The 17,296-nt window shown below is 42.6% G+C and overlaps 1 protein-coding gene across 4 annotated transcripts in view; it reads left to right on the top strand.

Annotated features, from left to right (window-relative positions):
• The first annotated feature begins 455 nt into the window (after positions 1-455).
• PRR5L (proline rich 5 like) overlaps positions 456-17,296 on the top strand; it is a 65,258-nt gene continuing 48,417 nt past the window's right edge. For 2 of the 4 annotated variants that reach the window (XM_034769669.1, XM_034769666.1), the window contains exon 1: positions 9,327-9,597. The gene's annotated coding sequence lies outside the window, so the exon portion shown is untranslated. Of the gene's footprint in view, positions 547-667; positions 1,162-9,326; positions 9,598-17,296 lie in introns of those variants that run through there. The other 2 variants (XM_034769668.1, XM_034769667.1) reach the window with 2 other exon arrangements.

Below are 17,296 nucleotides of genomic sequence, written 5' to 3'. Positions count from 1 at the left end.
CAAGGAAACCTGCCGCCACCGGAAAACCGTAGAGAAAGCTGGAAAACAAACCAACTCAAACCACCTATTGCGCACTGGCTTTCCATTTCTAAGGCAGTCCAGCTGCATAATGTCCTAGATGCGCCTCACTTACTTCGTCTCTCACTCCGTAATTAGTGTCCGAGGCAAATTCCTGCCAGCCTTTCCCCTGGGCGTGCAACGCATTTGGGCTCAGACCCTGCCACGCTCTCAATGCTGACTCCGTGGAAAGTTGGGAGAGAAGCTCTCTCTTGAAGTGAGATTCGTTGTTCTGTTGAAAGCATCCAAGATCTGATCATATTAAGGAACCGCCTCCTGCCCCCCTCTTAAAGTCACAAAGCCATAATATTTTGCCTTTCAGTTTCCCCCTCGTGGCCTGCTGTGCTTATCTAAACTCCCACCCACCGGAGGCTGGATGCAATTTCAACACATTGCTGCCAATTAAATGCAGCATTTCAAAAATGTTTGTATTTAGCAACAGAAAGCCAGTGACCAGCTCCTTGGCAGTCCAGGCAGGCACTGTTAAGGGTGAGCTTTAACTGTGCAGACTCACACATCCCGTGCATGGTGCCCCTCATTCAAATCTTTGGTCCCCTCCCTCCCCTTAAAGTTTCCTCTGATCGGCTTTGTTACACTTGAATGTCTAGCATGAGCTATGCCGGAGGCAGAGGTGCTCCAGGAGGAGGAGGCATGTGAAACTGTTGCATCCTTTTCTCTCTCTTTTTTCTTTAAAGGCTAAAGAACTTAAACTTCCTGAAATTGTTGAATAGAAGCGGAGCGGACTTTTCTTCTTCCCCCAAGAGCTGGAAAGTGACTAACAGTTCAAGGAAGGCTCCAAAGCCGAGAGAGATCAGCAGCACACTTCCTTTAGGGGACTCCCTCGACTTTCCCTCTCCCCCATTTGTCTCTCCGGGGAGGAGCCAGCGAAAGGCACATTGTAAAAATAAAAACTGGACCGGAGCCAGCAAGTGTAAAATTCTAAGTGGTATTGGTCAGATCGTGGCGGATAAAGTAGAAACTCCTTCACTTCGTGATGTGAAAAGTCTCAGGAGAGAGCTGAAACATTTCTAGCAGCGGTGGGTTGTTTCATCTCATTTCCTTCTCCAAAATCCGCGATGCAGCCCTAACTTAACATAAAAAGGGGTGAGTGTAAAATACACTTTCTTTTTTGTCTTTACACTGGCAATCTAAGGTGGTGGGGAATGCATTGTAGTTTAGCGTAATGCAAAGAGGGGAGGGGAGACCTCTGAGGAGCTGCAGCAGCAAATGGCAATCATGTAGATTTCGGATCAGAGTGTCAGCATTTGTCTTGTTTGAACAGGAGATAATCGCAAGGTTGTTGCCATTAAAACGGCCTCTGGTGTGTTAACAAGATGTTTATCTTGAGAGGGAGTTTGCAACAATAACAAAAAAGTTTGGGCTGTGTCTGATCTTCTATAAGAACCGTGTGCTTTATATTTTAGGCTGACACTTTCAGCTCGTTGGGTTGTTTTTGTCCAGTTGTTAATGATTATTGAGGCATGGGATGCACTGACAGCCAGAGCCTGCTTGATTCAAAACAAAACAAAAAAACTCAGCAAGTTCTCCATTAACATAAATAAATAAAAATAGAATCTCCGGGCTTTTGATATCTTTGAAGAGCGTTGCCAGTGTAGACTAGCTCTGAGTCATCCCGAAAACAAAATGCCTCATTCTATCCCTTCCCCTCAGGAGACACAATAATTCTGAAACTGGGGGTGGGAAAAAGAGAATATTCTCTGCCTTTTTCGGTTTGCTAAATGAATTTAATTAGAACGTAGCCTGTTGCAAAGAGACTGAAGCCATGTAACTGTCAGTGAGCCTGTCCCAAAAGGCAGAGCAGAGAAGAGAGATCCATCCCTCTTTAACACCCCCTCCCCATCTTGTCTCAGTAGTTGTGTAAAGTTCATTTGTCTGGCTGTTTTGTGAATGAAAATGGAAAGTTTCTTGTTCCCTAATAACTGCTCAGGGTCTCTGTGCACTGGGAGATTTTTGTACCTGACTGTTTTTAATAGACAAAATGTTAATAAAAACCGAGGAGTCCGGTGGCACCTTAAAGACTAACAGATTTATTTGGGCATAAGCTTTTGTGGGTAAAAAAACCCACTTCTTCAGATGCATAGAGTGAAAATTACAGGTGCAGGCATAAATATACTGGCACATGACTGTTAATATTTTCATCGGAGTTCCTATTAGTAGAAAGAATCCCAATACCCTTCTTTCCCCTGTTCTCTGAAATGTCCCAGCACTTGCAACTCTTGTCACTTGCCGGGGCTGGGCAGAAATGCGAATGTGCATATGCAGGTTTTGGGGGTGATTCAGTTTATAACTGTCTATACTCTTTTTGCTGGCCTTCTAGACATATGAGCTCTGTCCCTCGATTTTGTGTATTTTTGTTTGTCAGCAACAAGTTCTGAACATATTTGTAGACAACACTGTAATTCTGTGGTATGAAAGGTTTCAGTTATGCTGAAGTCACCAGTGTCTGTGGTTCAACACATAATATCTGTTTACAGTGTGTGTATGTATGTTTAGAGTATATAGACAGTTATGACTTCAGCTAGGTTGCATAAATTCAGCACAGAAATTGTTCTACAATCTTTCTTTTCCTAGAATAAAAGTCATAGAGAAACTGTATCACAGGCCACAGTGGCATAACCTACTTCTTGGTTAGTTTCATGTCTTCATAGTTCTAATATTTATTCAAGATTTTTCCCTAAAAATCCCCAGACATTCTAATAGCTTTACAAACTATGTCAATTCTGCTCTCTTTACCCATGTGAGTAACTTCATTAGCCTTGTCTATGTACAAAAATGACCTGTGACTGATAATGTGTGTGAGCAATCGGTGCAGCTAAATATGTGCAGTGCTGAACGTAATCTGTCCTGGTCTGCAGTTGCAGTTAAACCATTTCAGCACCAATTCAGCTGTGTCTGTCATCAGTAGTGTGAAACTTCTCATAATACAGACAGTGTTACTGATTTCTGTGTGAGTGGAATTTGTTCCACAACATGTCAGTGCAGCCATCTCTGGGGTGGACCGCACCAATCATTTAAAGGAGTGCACAAGAATAGTATAAAAACAATAATAAATAATATAATAAAAAAAAAAGGCCATTCAAATAGTTTGGGACTCACAGAAAGAAATACTTTTATCCAAGTGTTTTGGCAGGGGGAATTTAGTTAAGCAGAATGCATTTACCTTTGCTGTAATTTCCCCAGGACAAGGTGGTTAAATCTTCCTTAAATCTTAGACGTCACCTGAAAAGTGACATGGGCTCAATTTTGCAAACCTCATTAATTTATTTCTCTCTTCCCCAAACCATTTAGTTTTTCTAGTGGCTTGATTTTATGTATTAAAGCCCACTTTGGGGGTAGTGTTGGCTGCAGGTTTTAGGGGCTGGATCTCTTTCTCTTCTTCTATCCCAGACTTTACTTTCGTCCTATCTCTTTCGGAAGAGCCTTGTGCTGTCTTTACATATTGCATCTGCCATTTAAAATCAGAAGGAATAGCTTGGCCTTATTAAAATTAGTGTGGGAAATCTTACCCATTTCCTGTCCTGACTACTGTAAATGAGGATTCCAGGTGAAGTTTTTATAGACACATTTGTATGAGACTATTAAAATGCTTGTGTGGTGAAACATGTTTTACAGATGTTAATATAGTTTTACTGATCTTTTTTATTGGAAGGGAACTACGTAAAATGTCATATGTATATATTTTCCTGTTTTATTACCCTCACCACAATGTTATCCTGATATCTGGAGCAAAGAATATCTTAGACTAGTCTCCAAAGTGGGGTGCGCGCAGTTTTTTTTTTTTTTTTGCTTCTGCAGTTCAGGTGGGAGTCCGAGTTTTTATCTATTTATTTGCTTCGGCACAGTGCTCCAATTTTTTTTACTGATGGGGTGCGCGATCAAAAAAGTTTGGAGACCACTGTCTTAGACAATAACTGTAAGGATACCAGTGATAAATATTTAACAAATCCATGGTCACCTACAATTTCATGGTTGTTGCTATGTTGCTCCCCATGGCTGCTTGGAACCTCAGTAACAGTAGTGATAGAACTATGATCTTCTGCTTCATGAGCATAGGACCCTATTATGGGAACTAAAGGAGAATGTTGCCAGCATAGGGCAACAGGTCACACAGTTCTACGGTTTTAAATTCATTTCCATTAGAGTCCAGTGGTACGTGCAGCCACACACCAGCTCTTCCGTTATACGTCATAGGGTATGTACATTTGAGGATATGAAAAATGGCAGTAGATTTTAAGATGGAAATAGAGATTTCATTAGATCTTTATTTCTTTTAATCTAGTAAGGAAGAATATCTAAAAGCACTTTTATTGATAGTGTTTGGGCTCAGTTTCCCTGATTAACACCATTCATAAATTCTAAGACCATTATTATCTAGTCTGACCTCTTGTGTAATGCAAGCCATAGAACCTCACCCAATAATTCCTGCCTCAAACCCATACCTTCTGATTGAGCTGTAGCACGTCTCTTAGAAAGGTATTCATAATTTCTTCTCTGAGTGAATATGTCTAGGGTACTACATTTTGTATGAAGAAGGTAAATCAGGTTCTCCCATTTACTTTCTCATAATTCAAGAAAAAGGGGACTTCAGATGTAATGCTTTTTTGTTACACAACCCATAATTAACACGTGTCACTCACTGCCAACAGGATGTCATTGTGACTAAGATCTCACTAGGATTGAAAAAGGGATTAGATATGCATATAGCTAAGCAATAATGCATTTATAGTATGCTCAGGTTACAAGCCAATCACTAATTGATGGGGTTAGGAAGAAACTTCCCCACAGGCAGATTATTCCATAATTGTACAGTGTGGGAGTTTCTGGCACTTTTGTTTGAAGTGGCTGGTTCTGGCCACTGTCAGAGACAGGACACTTGACTAGATGGATTTGATCCAATATGGCAATCCCTGTATTCCTATTCTTCTGCCCATCAATGATGAAAACTTTCATTTCAAAATAGTTTAACTTGGGGATACTATGGTGGATTTTTTTAAAAGAACTCTTGATACATCAACAAGCAACAAAGCACATTAGAAAGCCTTCTTTCGTTCTATACAAGCAAATAAAACTGGAATGTGGATATTTACAGTGTTATTGACAGCTAGCATGGATATCATAATTGTACTCGCCCTTCAAGATAAAGGCTCCTCTAAGCAGTTGTGTATAATCCGTGAATTGGTTACAATGTCCGTTCAGATGAGTTCAAAGACTCACAAGGTTCATTTTCAAAACTGAAGGACCCAGCAATAAAAAGCTGTGTTGCCATCACTAACAATATTTGGTGTTTTTCTTAAAGTCCCAGCTCCCAGGAAATCTCAGCTTCTAGCTAAAAAATGTCTAGCTCCTATAGTTGTAAGGAAAAACAATTTGAAAACAAGAACCAAGTCTATCTCTAAGTCTCAGAAACCAGACGGCAAGAAAAAGAACTCAAAATCTATGAATTTTTTAAAACCTTTTGGATTTTAAGTCAGTCACATGATTTTGGGAGGCTTGACTCATGATTTTTGAACATTTAGAGTTGACAGTACTGTTAACCACAAAAGTATGACGTTGTTGTCTACACTAGATTTATTGTCTTAACATTTACCACTGGTGAGACTACAAATGTAGATTTTACACATTAAGAAAACATGTACTGTGATCCTGTTCTAGTGTTTGTCTAATGGAGGTTAACAGCCTACTACTGATGCAAGCTGAGAGGTCACCTTTAGTTCAGATGGTAGAGGTCTGTGTTGAAAGTCTTCACATCAAACAAACCCTGTTAAAAAGCCATAGGGAAGGTTGTTATGTAAACAGGCCTTGTACAGCCACTGGTGTTTTTAATGGGCACGTTTTCTAACCCAGGGATAGACAACTGATGGTGAAAACACTGGTGGCTGGTCTGTTCAGGTTCTCCCACTGTTGTTACTAATGGTGGAGCTGCAAAGGTGGGAAATGCTAAGGAAGTGTCCAGTGCAGAAAAGGTTTAATTTTGCTAGATCACTTCTACTTATTGTATGGATGGACCCTAAAAGATTTGTGGTTATTTAAATTGGACTAAGTCATGTCTAAAGAGATCTTGCGTTCTTTCTAATTAGCATCTCATAAGCGATAAAATATGTAATTAAATTTAAACTGACATGGCTTGCTTGCTTTCACCTGTGATGTGGGATTTTTTTTTAATTGAATTTGAGCAGTTGATCAGCTACATTTTTCTTTTTCTTTTTCTTTAAAAAAAAATCATTTTGCCAGATTTCTCCATATGCAGAGCAAAGCTCTTCTAATCTTCACAAACTATTCTGTGTGACTAGGACAGTACACTTGTCTGAATTAATACATTTACATGCTTCCTGGAGTTTTGCTGCAGACGTTACTAGTACCATTGGAGAGAGACTGAAAACAGGATACAACAGTTGAAAGTTCATGTTGGTTTTTGAATACATAAATGTACTAGTTATTCCTCCGGCCAGCTAAGGCCCAAATCATGCAAAAAATTTAGGCCCTGTCTACGCTAGAAAGTGTTGTTGCTGACTCATGGTGCATGAAAAATCCACACCCTGGAGAGAGAGAGCTATGCTTACCTAACCCCTGGTATAGACAACACTAGATTGATAGCTGAATTCTTCCGTTGATCTAGCTACCACCTCTCAGGGAGGAGGACTCCTACGCTGACAGGAGAACCCCTCCCATCAGTGTAGGTACTGTCTTCACTGATGTGCTACAGTGCCACAACTGCAGCGCTGCAGCCGTGCCACATTTGAAGTGTCAACAAGCCCTATGTCTTCACTACCAAAAAAAAAAAGTGTGATTTTGCAGGGAAATAGCTGGAGTTAGCTATCTCACGGTAAAATTCTAGTGGAGACAAGGTATAAAACAGTTCCCTCTATGGGTTTTCAGCAAGGTTTGAAGTGAAGACCTTCAGCACAGACCTCTACCATTTGAGTTAAAGTTAACCGCTTAGCATGTACCTTGTAAAGTTAAACCCCTTATCAGTAAGCAATTATCCTTCACTGTACAAGCTCTAGAGAGGGACCATGGCACAGCTTTTGTCAGTGTTTTAAATCTACACTAGCACTCTCACCAGTGGTAAATTTTAAGAAAATAAACCTACTGTAGAGAAGGCCTTACTTCTATGGTTAGTAGTATTGCCAACCCAAAGCATTCAAAAATCATGAATCAGGCCCTTAAAAAGCATGAGATTAACTTGCTGTAGTTAGTCATGGTCAGCACCACCAGGGGGTTATCTTGACTAGCTACACTGTGATGGGAGAACCTCAGATGTTTGGATGCTGCTAAGCTTGCTGCTTGGCAAAGCTATGAGCAGTGGAGGCACTAAAGCTCTCTATCTGCAGACTCAGACAGCATTGGATTGGGTCATGGTTAAAAGGTTACATTAGCCAGAACAGGGGTTCTCCAACTGGGGGTCGGGACCCCTCAGGGGATCACGAGCTGTCAGCCTCCACCCCCAAACCTCACTTTGCCTCCAGCATTTATAATGGTGTTATAAATTAAAACACTTTTTTATATATTTAAGGGGAGTGGCACTGAGAGGCTTGCTATGTGAAAGGGGTCACCAGTACAAAAGTTTGAGAACCACTGAGCTAAAATGTTCTTTTTAAATGAAATCTTTCAATTCTGCAAAAAATGATGGTTTAGCACTCCATGTTTCTCTATTCTCCCCTTCCCCCAATCAGGAAAAGGTTCTTGCTTGTCCCTGACAAATGGTGTGTAGTTTTCTTAAGGCCTGGTACTGGATCTGTATTATTTCAGTTTTAAAATTTGGTTGTATCTTTTTGCCTAAGGTTGTAATCAGTCTCGTATTGTGGTGGTTGCTTAGCGGGCAATCTAGTTTGTCTTAATCTAGATTAAATCAATTCACTTCTCTTAAAGTCTGTAATTCAAAAGTGCTTTTAATTTCAGGCAGATCTGCTATGTGACTATATGGATGAGTTGTTCTTCTCTAGCACTTTCCACCCAAGCATTTTAAAGTGTTCTACAAACATTTTAAGCCTCTTGTCACCCATAAAAGGTAGGCATTATTTCCCCCATTTTTCAAATGGAGAAACTGAAGCACAGGAGTTAAGTAACTTGCCAAAGATCAGACAGGAAATCTGTGGTAGAGACAGAAATAGAACCTAGTTCTCTTGGTTGCTAATCCAGTGCCTTAATTACAACATAATTCTTTCTCTGTATGCTCTGGAGCATGATCTGATCTCTTTGGCTCAAAACTAAACTAACTGGTCATAAAGAAGTTCAGCCTTTTATTTTCTTAGAATTTTCATAAGGAATTTTAGTGCTCGTAGCACATGCGTGACATACACCTATTTCACACCATAGGTTCCAAAGATGCCTCTATGGTGTCAGAAATAGAGTGCCTCTTTTCAAACCGTGGTGGGCTACGTGCAAAGATTTTCTAATGCTTCGGTTCAGACTGTTCCTACCACCCCCACCAAGTGTCTTGGTTGGACTTTCAGGTTGATTCAGCCTCAACAGCTCAAAGCAAAAGTCATTTGAAACCACTGAGTTTCTTAGTAAATTTTGCATGGTTTTGCTGTCAAACCATTCATGGGGCCCAGGTTTGAGAGAACTTTCACTGAATCTGTTTAGAGGCTATAATGAAATCTTTCACCATGGAAGTTTCCTGGCAAACACTGGAGAGATGGTTGCATCCAGCGGGTTGGGAGACCTGGACTCCATTGCTACCTCTGCTGCTCACTCATCTGAGGGAGTCACTCTAGGGCTCTGTAATTGCATTCCCTCATCTGTAAAATGATATCATGATTCTTGCCCTCCTTTGTAAGCACTTCGGGATCCTTGTGGAGTGCTAAGGATGAACACGTCACAAAGCTGTCTGGATCCCTTGTGATCTTTCATGAGATTATTTACCAAAATGAAAGAGGGGTTGCAAAGCACGATATGTTGGAAGGGCTCGTGTGAGGGGTTCAAGTACATGCCAAGACTGCGTTTTGAACTTGTCACTACTCCCATCCACAATCGCATCACTGCTCTTAGATCAGGGTGAGATGGTGGGAGATATAAGCAGAGGTACATGTTTTCCTCTGTGTTATAATTTGGAGATGTCGTCAGCCTTAAGTTAGTTGAGCTTCCGGGCTTTAGTCCAGCTAAACATGGCCGCCTTTCACATTCTTTAATCATTAATTTTTGGTATTTAATTATAGTACATGTGTTTTGTCTGGGTCATGAAGCATGTGCTTTGTGTTTCTTGGCTGGCTATTCCTGCATTCTTCTCTGTCTTTTGCTCTGAAGTCCAGCCGGCCCAGTGTAGCACGTAGTGTTTTAGTCTTCTGTATTCCCCTAGCTGGGAGCCTGAGACGTCTCAAATTTTTGGTTCTGAGGAATGGTGAAGCGGCAAGTTCAGTCTTCTTGTTGGGGGCAGCAGAGGGGAGGAGCTGGAGGCGGGGAATCCTGGTCATATCACCCCTCCTACTTGCAGCTGTGAAATTGCATGCAGAAGTTGTTGCTCTGGCACTTTGGAAAGGAGATGCGTATGTATGTACATGTTCGCGTTCTTGACCAAAGGTAAGGGACCTACAACAACATGCATTAAAAGGGGAGTCTGATATTGTCATTTTGTAGGTCTTGAACTTGGATATTTTCTTATATAGTTGTTTTACTACTGCTGTACCACTGGCAAGACACTAACTTCACGAGCACCTAAACCAATTCTTACATACAATCCAGTTCTCTCTCCCCTCCCCCAGTAATTTTGTTTTTCAGCGTACAGATAATTTTGTGAGCATGTTTGTTTTAAGCAAATGATGAGTAGAAGCTTCAGTCCTCACCGTCCAATTTGCTTGTGTTAGTTTTTGGGGGCTTTTATTGCTGTTAAATAACTTTCTAGGAGAAATCAGAACTAACCTAGAGGAGGAGATGTCAGTTACGTGGGTCGGGTGGTGTTAGTACAGTACAAATATTTTCAAACAAAACAGTGGCAAGTGTGGCTTGTGATTAGGGATATCATCTGGCTATCTTTTTTTTTTTTTTTTTAATTTGAGAGGGAAGTGACAGCATTTTTTTTTTATTTTTTTTTTGAGTGGCAGGTTTTAAATTTTATTTTGTTATATTAGAGTAAAAATATTCGTTAGCTTAGGTTTGGTATCAAAGCCTGCACTTAAAATCTGATTTTGACAAACTGAAAACAGTGAATCTCTTTCTAAAAATAATGATTTGTTATAGCAGCAGTTGCCTGTTTTCATTCTGTTGTTTCATTCAGGGTCTACGCTTGTAAAATATCTAGCTGCAATTTGGGTTAGTGGGGGTGCAGTGGAGTGGTGACATTAGCTCCAGCACCTACCTCCATGGGGGAGGTGATGTTAATATTCGTCCGGTTGAAGTTTACTGCTTTGCAAATTGGCTTGCAACCAGCATTGCAAACTTGAGCCATTGACTTTGCAGTGGTACAGCAACACCGGCAAATAGTGCTGGTAAGATGGCAGCTGGCCATGAGGAATATTTTCTTCCCCCTCATGTTTAATCCTGTTCCGATTTTGTGGAATAGAAACAGGATGAGCCCTAACATAGTCCTTTACTTAGTCTAATGTCTTTAACTACATTCGTTAATTCCTTGAACTAAACTTTCTGCTCACAGAATTTACACGCTATACTGGTTTTACCAGCATAGTTGGTGACTAAGGGTATGCCTACATTGGCAGACTTACATCGCTGGCAGTTACATCGCCACTCAGAGAGTGCTGAAGGGAAACCGTTGTTGTGTGTTCCCATTGTCAGCTGTCTGCGCAATAGCAAGTTCACACTTGCAGCGGTATTCAGAGTGGTGCACTCTGGGCAGCTATCCCACAGAGCATCTCTTCCTCTTCTGCCGTTAAGAGTTGTCGGAAGGCAGAGGAGGTCACGGGGCATCCTGGGTCCTGTCCCAATGCCCTGTGATGCATTGCTTCGCATCTCAGCAATCCCTGTGCTTCCGTCCGCATTTGGCACCAACTTTCAACAGTTTGTGTTCTGCATGCCCTGCCTCTTCAGTCTGTAGGAATGGATCCTGTACTGCTGACCAATATGCTGCTCGCTCTCACTAATACATCACGAATGGCAGTGGAGTTATTCCTTAAACTACAAAGGCAAGAGGAGTTCGACATTGATCTTGCCACACGTAGTAGCTACGACACAAGATTGCTTGTGGCATTCACGGAGGTGCTGATCACAGTGGAACGCCGCTTTAGCGCTTGGGAAACAAGCACTGAGTGGTAGGATCACATCATGATGCATGTCTGGGGTGACAAGCAGTGGCTGCAGAACTTTCGGATGAGGAAAGCCGCATTCATGGGAGTGTGTGATGAGCTCGCCCCAGCCCTGCGGTGCAAAGACACGAGAATGAGAGCTGCCCTGAAATTGGAGAAGCGCATGGTGATTGCACTGTGGAAGCTGGCTACTCCAGACTGGTACCGATCGGTTGCTAACCAGTTCGGAGTGGGAAAGTCAACCGCTGGACTTGTGTTGACGGAAGTGTGCAGGGCCATTAATCGCATCCTGCTTTGAAAGACCGTAATTCTGAGCAACATGTGTGACATTGTGGATGGCTTTGCACAAATGGGCTTCCCTAACTGGGGAGGAGCGATAGATGGCACACACATTTCAATTCTGGCACCAGACTACCTAGCCATCGAGTACATTAATCTGAAGGGGTATTTCTTGATGAATAATAGAGCCGGAGCATAAGAATAGTATGGCTTTAAAAAATGCATGTATGGAAATATGTAGGAAGGCCAGTTGTGGTTAAGCTGATGGTTAACTTACCAGGGGCCTCCTCTCCTGTTTTCGCTTTGCTAAGCTCTGACAACTGTGACTGGCTAGCCTCCTCCGGGGTAGAGAAGAGCTCCTGGCTGCATGCATCTCTGACCTCCGAGTCGTCCTCTGCCCCTCCACATCCTCATCCAAGATTTCCTTCTCCAGGCTCGTTCCACTCTCGACTAGCATGCGAGCCACCGAAGTATCCATAGTAGCCTTCGCAGTGCAGGTGGGGTCGCCACTGAGTATTGCGTCCAGCTCTTTGTAGAACTGGCAGCTCGTGGGCACAGCACCAGAGCAGCAGTTTGCCTCCCATGCCTTGTGGTAGGCGTTCTGCAGCTTCTTCACTTTGACCCTGCACTGCAGTGTGTCCCGGTCATGGCCCCTTTCTGTCATGCATCATGAAATCTGTCCGTAGGTATCATAATTCCTACGGCTGGAGCACAGCTGTGACTGCACTGCCTCCTCTCCCCAAATGCCAATGAGGTTCAGCAGCTCGGCATTGCTCCAAGCGGGGGGTTGCCTGGTGCATGGAGCAGGCATGGTCATCTGGAAAGAAGCGCTGAGACCACTGCATGCATCACCGAGCAAACAGGAAGGGGACTTTCAAAATTCCAAAGGAATTTATGGGGTGGGGATGACAGTTGGTCACCTGAGGGCAGGGCAGTAGAGTTCAATCTGATGACTAGAGAGGCGAGAACAGATCTTGTGGGACACCTCCCGGAGGCCAATCGCTGCGCTGTAATCGACCAGGGTGTCTACACTGGCACTGGAGCGCTGTAGCCCTGGAGCAGAAAGCTGTACGCCTCTCATCGGTGGTTTTTTTTCCCCCCTAGTGCTGCAACTACGCAGTTTCTGCACACTAAGTGGCTTGGCAGTGTGTACAGCTCGGGATTTACAACGCAGAAAGCTGCTTCACTACGCAGAAACTTGGCAGTGTAGACAAGACCTAACTGGGACTTTAGGAATAAAGAGATAAAGTTCTAATATGCATGAGAAGCTGTTGACTCTTGATGCTGAGAATTTGACAATCTTATCCTGAGGGCAGGGCAGTAGAGTTCAATCTGATGACTAGAGAGGCGAGAACAGATCTTGTGGGACACCTCCCGGAGGCCAATCGCTGCGGTACCCAGAAATCACCTACTACAGGACAGGCCCAACAAGGACAATAACAGAACACCACTGGCCATCACATACAGCCCCCAGCTAAAACCTCTCCAGCGCATTATCCACGACCTACAACCTATCCTGGAAAATGATCCCTCACTCTCACAGACCTTGGGAGGCAGGCCAGTCCTTGCTTACAGACAACCCCCCAACCTGAAGCAAATACTCACCAGCAACTACACACCACACCACAGAAACACCAACCCAGGAACCTATCCCTGTAGCAAACCTCGTTGCCTACTCTGTCCCCATATCTACTCTGGCAACAGCATCAGAGGACCCAACCACATCAGCCACACCATCAGGGGCTCATTCACCTGCACATCCACTAATGTCATATATGCCATCATGTGCCAGCAATGCCCCTCTGCCATGTACATTGGCCAAACCGGACAGTCCCTCCGCAAAAGAATAAATGGACACAAATCGGACATCAGGAATGGTAACATACACAAGCCAGTAAGTGAACACTTCAATCTCCCTGGTCATTCTATCACAGATTTAAAAGTCACTGTCATTGAACAAAAAAACTTCAGAAACAGACTTCAAAGAGAAACAGCAGAACTAAAATTCATTTGCAAATTCAACACCATTAATCTGGGCTTGAATAGGGATTGGGAGTGGCTGGCTCACTACAGAAGCAGCTTTTCCTCTCCTGGAATTGACACCTCCTCATCTATTATTGGGAGTGGACTACATCCACCCTGATTGAATTGGCCTTGTCAACACTGGTTCGCCACTTGTGAAGTAACTCCCTGCTCTCCATGTGTCTGTATATAATGCCTGCATCTGTAGCTTTCACTCTATGCATCCGAAGAAGTGAGGTTTTTACTCACGAAAGCTTATGCCCAAATAAATCTGTTAGTCTTTAAGGTGCCACCAGACTCTTTGTTGTTTTTATCCGAGGGGTGTATTCAAACTTGTAGTGTGAGCCTGCAAACCCTTCTCTCATCCTTGGACTGTGAGCTCTTAGGAGCATGGGCTGTGTTTGTTCAGTGTTTGGAAACTAGTCTATACTGAGCACTAGAGTAAATAAATAATGAGTAATCCTTATTCCCAGGAGAAGTCCTATTGAAGGCAATAGGACTGCTTACATGAATAATGGTTTACAGGATTAGATCCTTGCCTTGCTTTTTAAGAGGCTGATCCAAAGCCCCTTGAAATCAATGGTTAGATTGCTATTACTTTCAATGGGCTTCGGATCAGGTCCTGAAGTCAGTATGAACCCGATTTTAAAAGGTATTTAGGTGCCGAAAGAGAGAGAGAGAGAGGCACATAGTGGGGTTTTCAAAGGCACCTAGGTGCCTAACTCCCATAGGCACTTATGTGCTGTTGAAAATCTGTCTTTAGGCACCTAAATACCTTGGTTCAATGGGCCTAATTCCAATCCCATGGAAGTCAGTGGGAAGACTCCCATTGACTTTGAAGTTTCTACTTTCACCTATCTTTGAATTAGCTAAAATAAATTCTGATCAGAGCTTGTTGTTTTAGAGTGGGGTTTTGTTAATTATGTGATTTTTGGGGGGGAGAGGGGTGGGCATAGGGATTAAAACCTTAATTGACTTGGTTTAAATTCATTCTTCCTTCTCTCACTCTACCCCTCCAAAAATCAAACTCACATGATGTTTCCTTGAGGAAACTGAGCAACTGGAAAAACAAATGGAAATTGGATTGCTGCCTTAAGGGTAGCAGGCACTATCTGCGCTCACTTTAAAAACACCACAAGTGAGCCCTGGTCGACACTACAGACTATCAGTATAACTACGTTGCTCAGGGGCATGGAAAATCATGCAGCTATTCCAATCTAACTACCCGTGTAGACAATGCTATGTTGGTGAGAGGGCTTCTCCTGTCAACACAGCTGCCGCCTTTCTGGGAGGTGAAGTACCGACCCTGATGGCAGCTGCACCGGGGCAGCGCTGTAAGTGTAGACAAGCCCTTACGTTCATGCGCATGCCCACATCGTTTTGATGAACTGAAGGGCACTGAGATAGAATTTTGTGGAATATCTGCCTTTGTCAGTGTGGCCCTGAAGTAAATAATGTAAAGAAATGTGATTCAGAAGGAATCGTGACTGGATTGTATCATCTGAACACACATCATTTCATTGATCACGTGTTTTGTTAAATACTTACTGGGCTTGAAAAAGAAGCAGCTAACAAAATTCCAGCCTGGTTCTTTCTGCACCGTTTTGTATCTATTTAGGTTGGCTAAGTGGGGTGGAGCTGTGTTTTTACTGAGGGAAGCAATTCATGGAATTGTAAAGCTGGCACAGGGGGAAATCCCTTTTGAAATTATTATTTTTCCTAGATTTTTATGCAAGAGTCCTAAAAGTTTCTGGTATATGTTATTTTTTCCAGTTGCATGAATTTTAAATCCCATTTTAAGTGTGCCTTACAATAATATCTGTGTTGCTTTGGCGCTATCTCTTGAGTCTAACTGTAGCCCCCTCCTCCCCTTTTCTCTGTGGCTAGATTGAGGAGGGCTGTGAAGGTTTTGTTGGGTGAAGAATGCTCATTTGATTTTTCCTTCTGCATCTGGTTTAAAGTTGCTTCTTGGCTTGTGGCGTCTTGGTGTGAATTTACTTTTGGTCTTGACAAATACAAGCGGTGCCAGTTATCCTATTGCAAGCCTTTCTGTCCCTTGTGCTACTGCAACGCCTGCCTCCACTGGCAGCCATCCAACACCCATGCTGCCTTTCCAAAGGAACTTGATTCCAGTGCATATTGGACCCTGCTGCCCTGGATCTGCAGAAAAAATACCAGGGAAAAGTAAAAATAATCCAAGACACAAACGGTCTTTTCTCTTGTTATTTAAATGTTTTTTTTTTTTTTCTCAACCCTGCATCATCTAGAAGATGCATATTCTTGAAGTGCTGCCAACTTTCTCCCTTTGTCACCCCTTCTTTGGTATTCCTGAAGTTCCAACAAGGAGCAAGTCTTTTTGCTGATCTTTCTTCTCTTCCAGGCAGCCAGATGTATTTTGCCTGTTGCAGGGACACCTTTGGCTAAAATCTTTTTATAATGAATTCTTTGGTGGTTTTCATAACTATCAGGAGATAAACAATTTATAAACTAGCATTGGTCCCTTAATTTGACTGTCGGTGAGGCTATTTCTTACCTAATTTTTGGAAATATTAGCTTCCAACAGACGTGTGTCTGTACATGTGTTTCCTATTGCCCTGTTTGGAATCTCTAATGGAAGTGTTTTCTGAAATGTAACATATTGCAGATGGATAACATTGCTTCATTGTCAGGTTATGCATATTCTCCAGTTTAGAAATCTGGTGCCCAATCATGCATTGTTTGTGCACTTAAAGACCACAAAACTCTGTGGGCTATCTTGAGTGTGTATCAACTACAGATCTGCTTTGTTTGGGCTTCAAAGGCTTTTTGGCAGACAGATATTAAGCTTATAATTAGGGATGAGTGAATCAGTTTGGGTGTGGGCCTGTGGGATTGGGGTGGGGAGAAGACAACAATAAAACATCTCCTTGAACTTTGACAAGCTTCATATCTGAAAAACATCCAACATAATTAAGTAGATTGGGTGGAGGATCATGTTGCCAAAGAAGACAATGACTAAATTACCATGAAGAGGGCGCTACTCAGTTGCATCTAGAGGTGTTTCACAGCACTGAACCATGTGCTTGTACTGGGATAGGTTGCAATGCTGCTGCCCAGTGCTATATGTGGCCTAGAGTTCCTGAACTTGTGTCTCCAGAGCTTGACACCTTTCATGAGCACTAATAAAAGGCAGTATTGCCTAGCAGCTAGAGCACTAGACTGGGACTTGGGAGGCTTAGGCTCTATTTCCAGCTCTGCCATTGGCCTGCTGGATGACCGTAGGCAAGTCACTTTACTTCTCTATGCCTCAGTTTCCTATCTGTAAAATGGGGAAATGATACTTCCCTCCTTTTGTAAAGCATTTTGAGATCTATGGATGAAAAGTGCTATATAAGGCTGGGTGGCATTATTATTATAGTCACATGAAACATTTTACAGGCATGGAGAGGAAAAAGCTTGGACAGGACTCAGTGAAGAGAAGTAGGAGGGGGGGATACCTTTTGCTGAAATCTTTTTTAATCTAATTGATTCTTTAACCATTTTCATACCAAACAGAGGAAAAAGAGTTATAAACTTGTCATACTCAGCATTTTGTTACGCACTGTGGCATTCCTGGTAGCCAAAATATCATGAAGACTCCTTACAAGACTATAACTATATTAATGCCTCTCTAACCACAAAGCAGGGCCAATCCCCAGACAGATTTTTGCCCCAGATACCTAAATGCCCCACTCAAGGATTGA

This window comes from Trachemys scripta, chromosome 4, assembly GCF_013100865.1.
Source record: "Trachemys scripta elegans isolate TJP31775 chromosome 4, CAS_Tse_1.0, whole genome shotgun sequence".
Lineage (NCBI taxonomy): Eukaryota > Metazoa > Chordata > Testudines > Emydidae > Trachemys > Trachemys scripta.
Note: the sequence above shows the minus strand (reverse complement) of the source record. Positions and strands in the feature narration are given on the sequence as shown.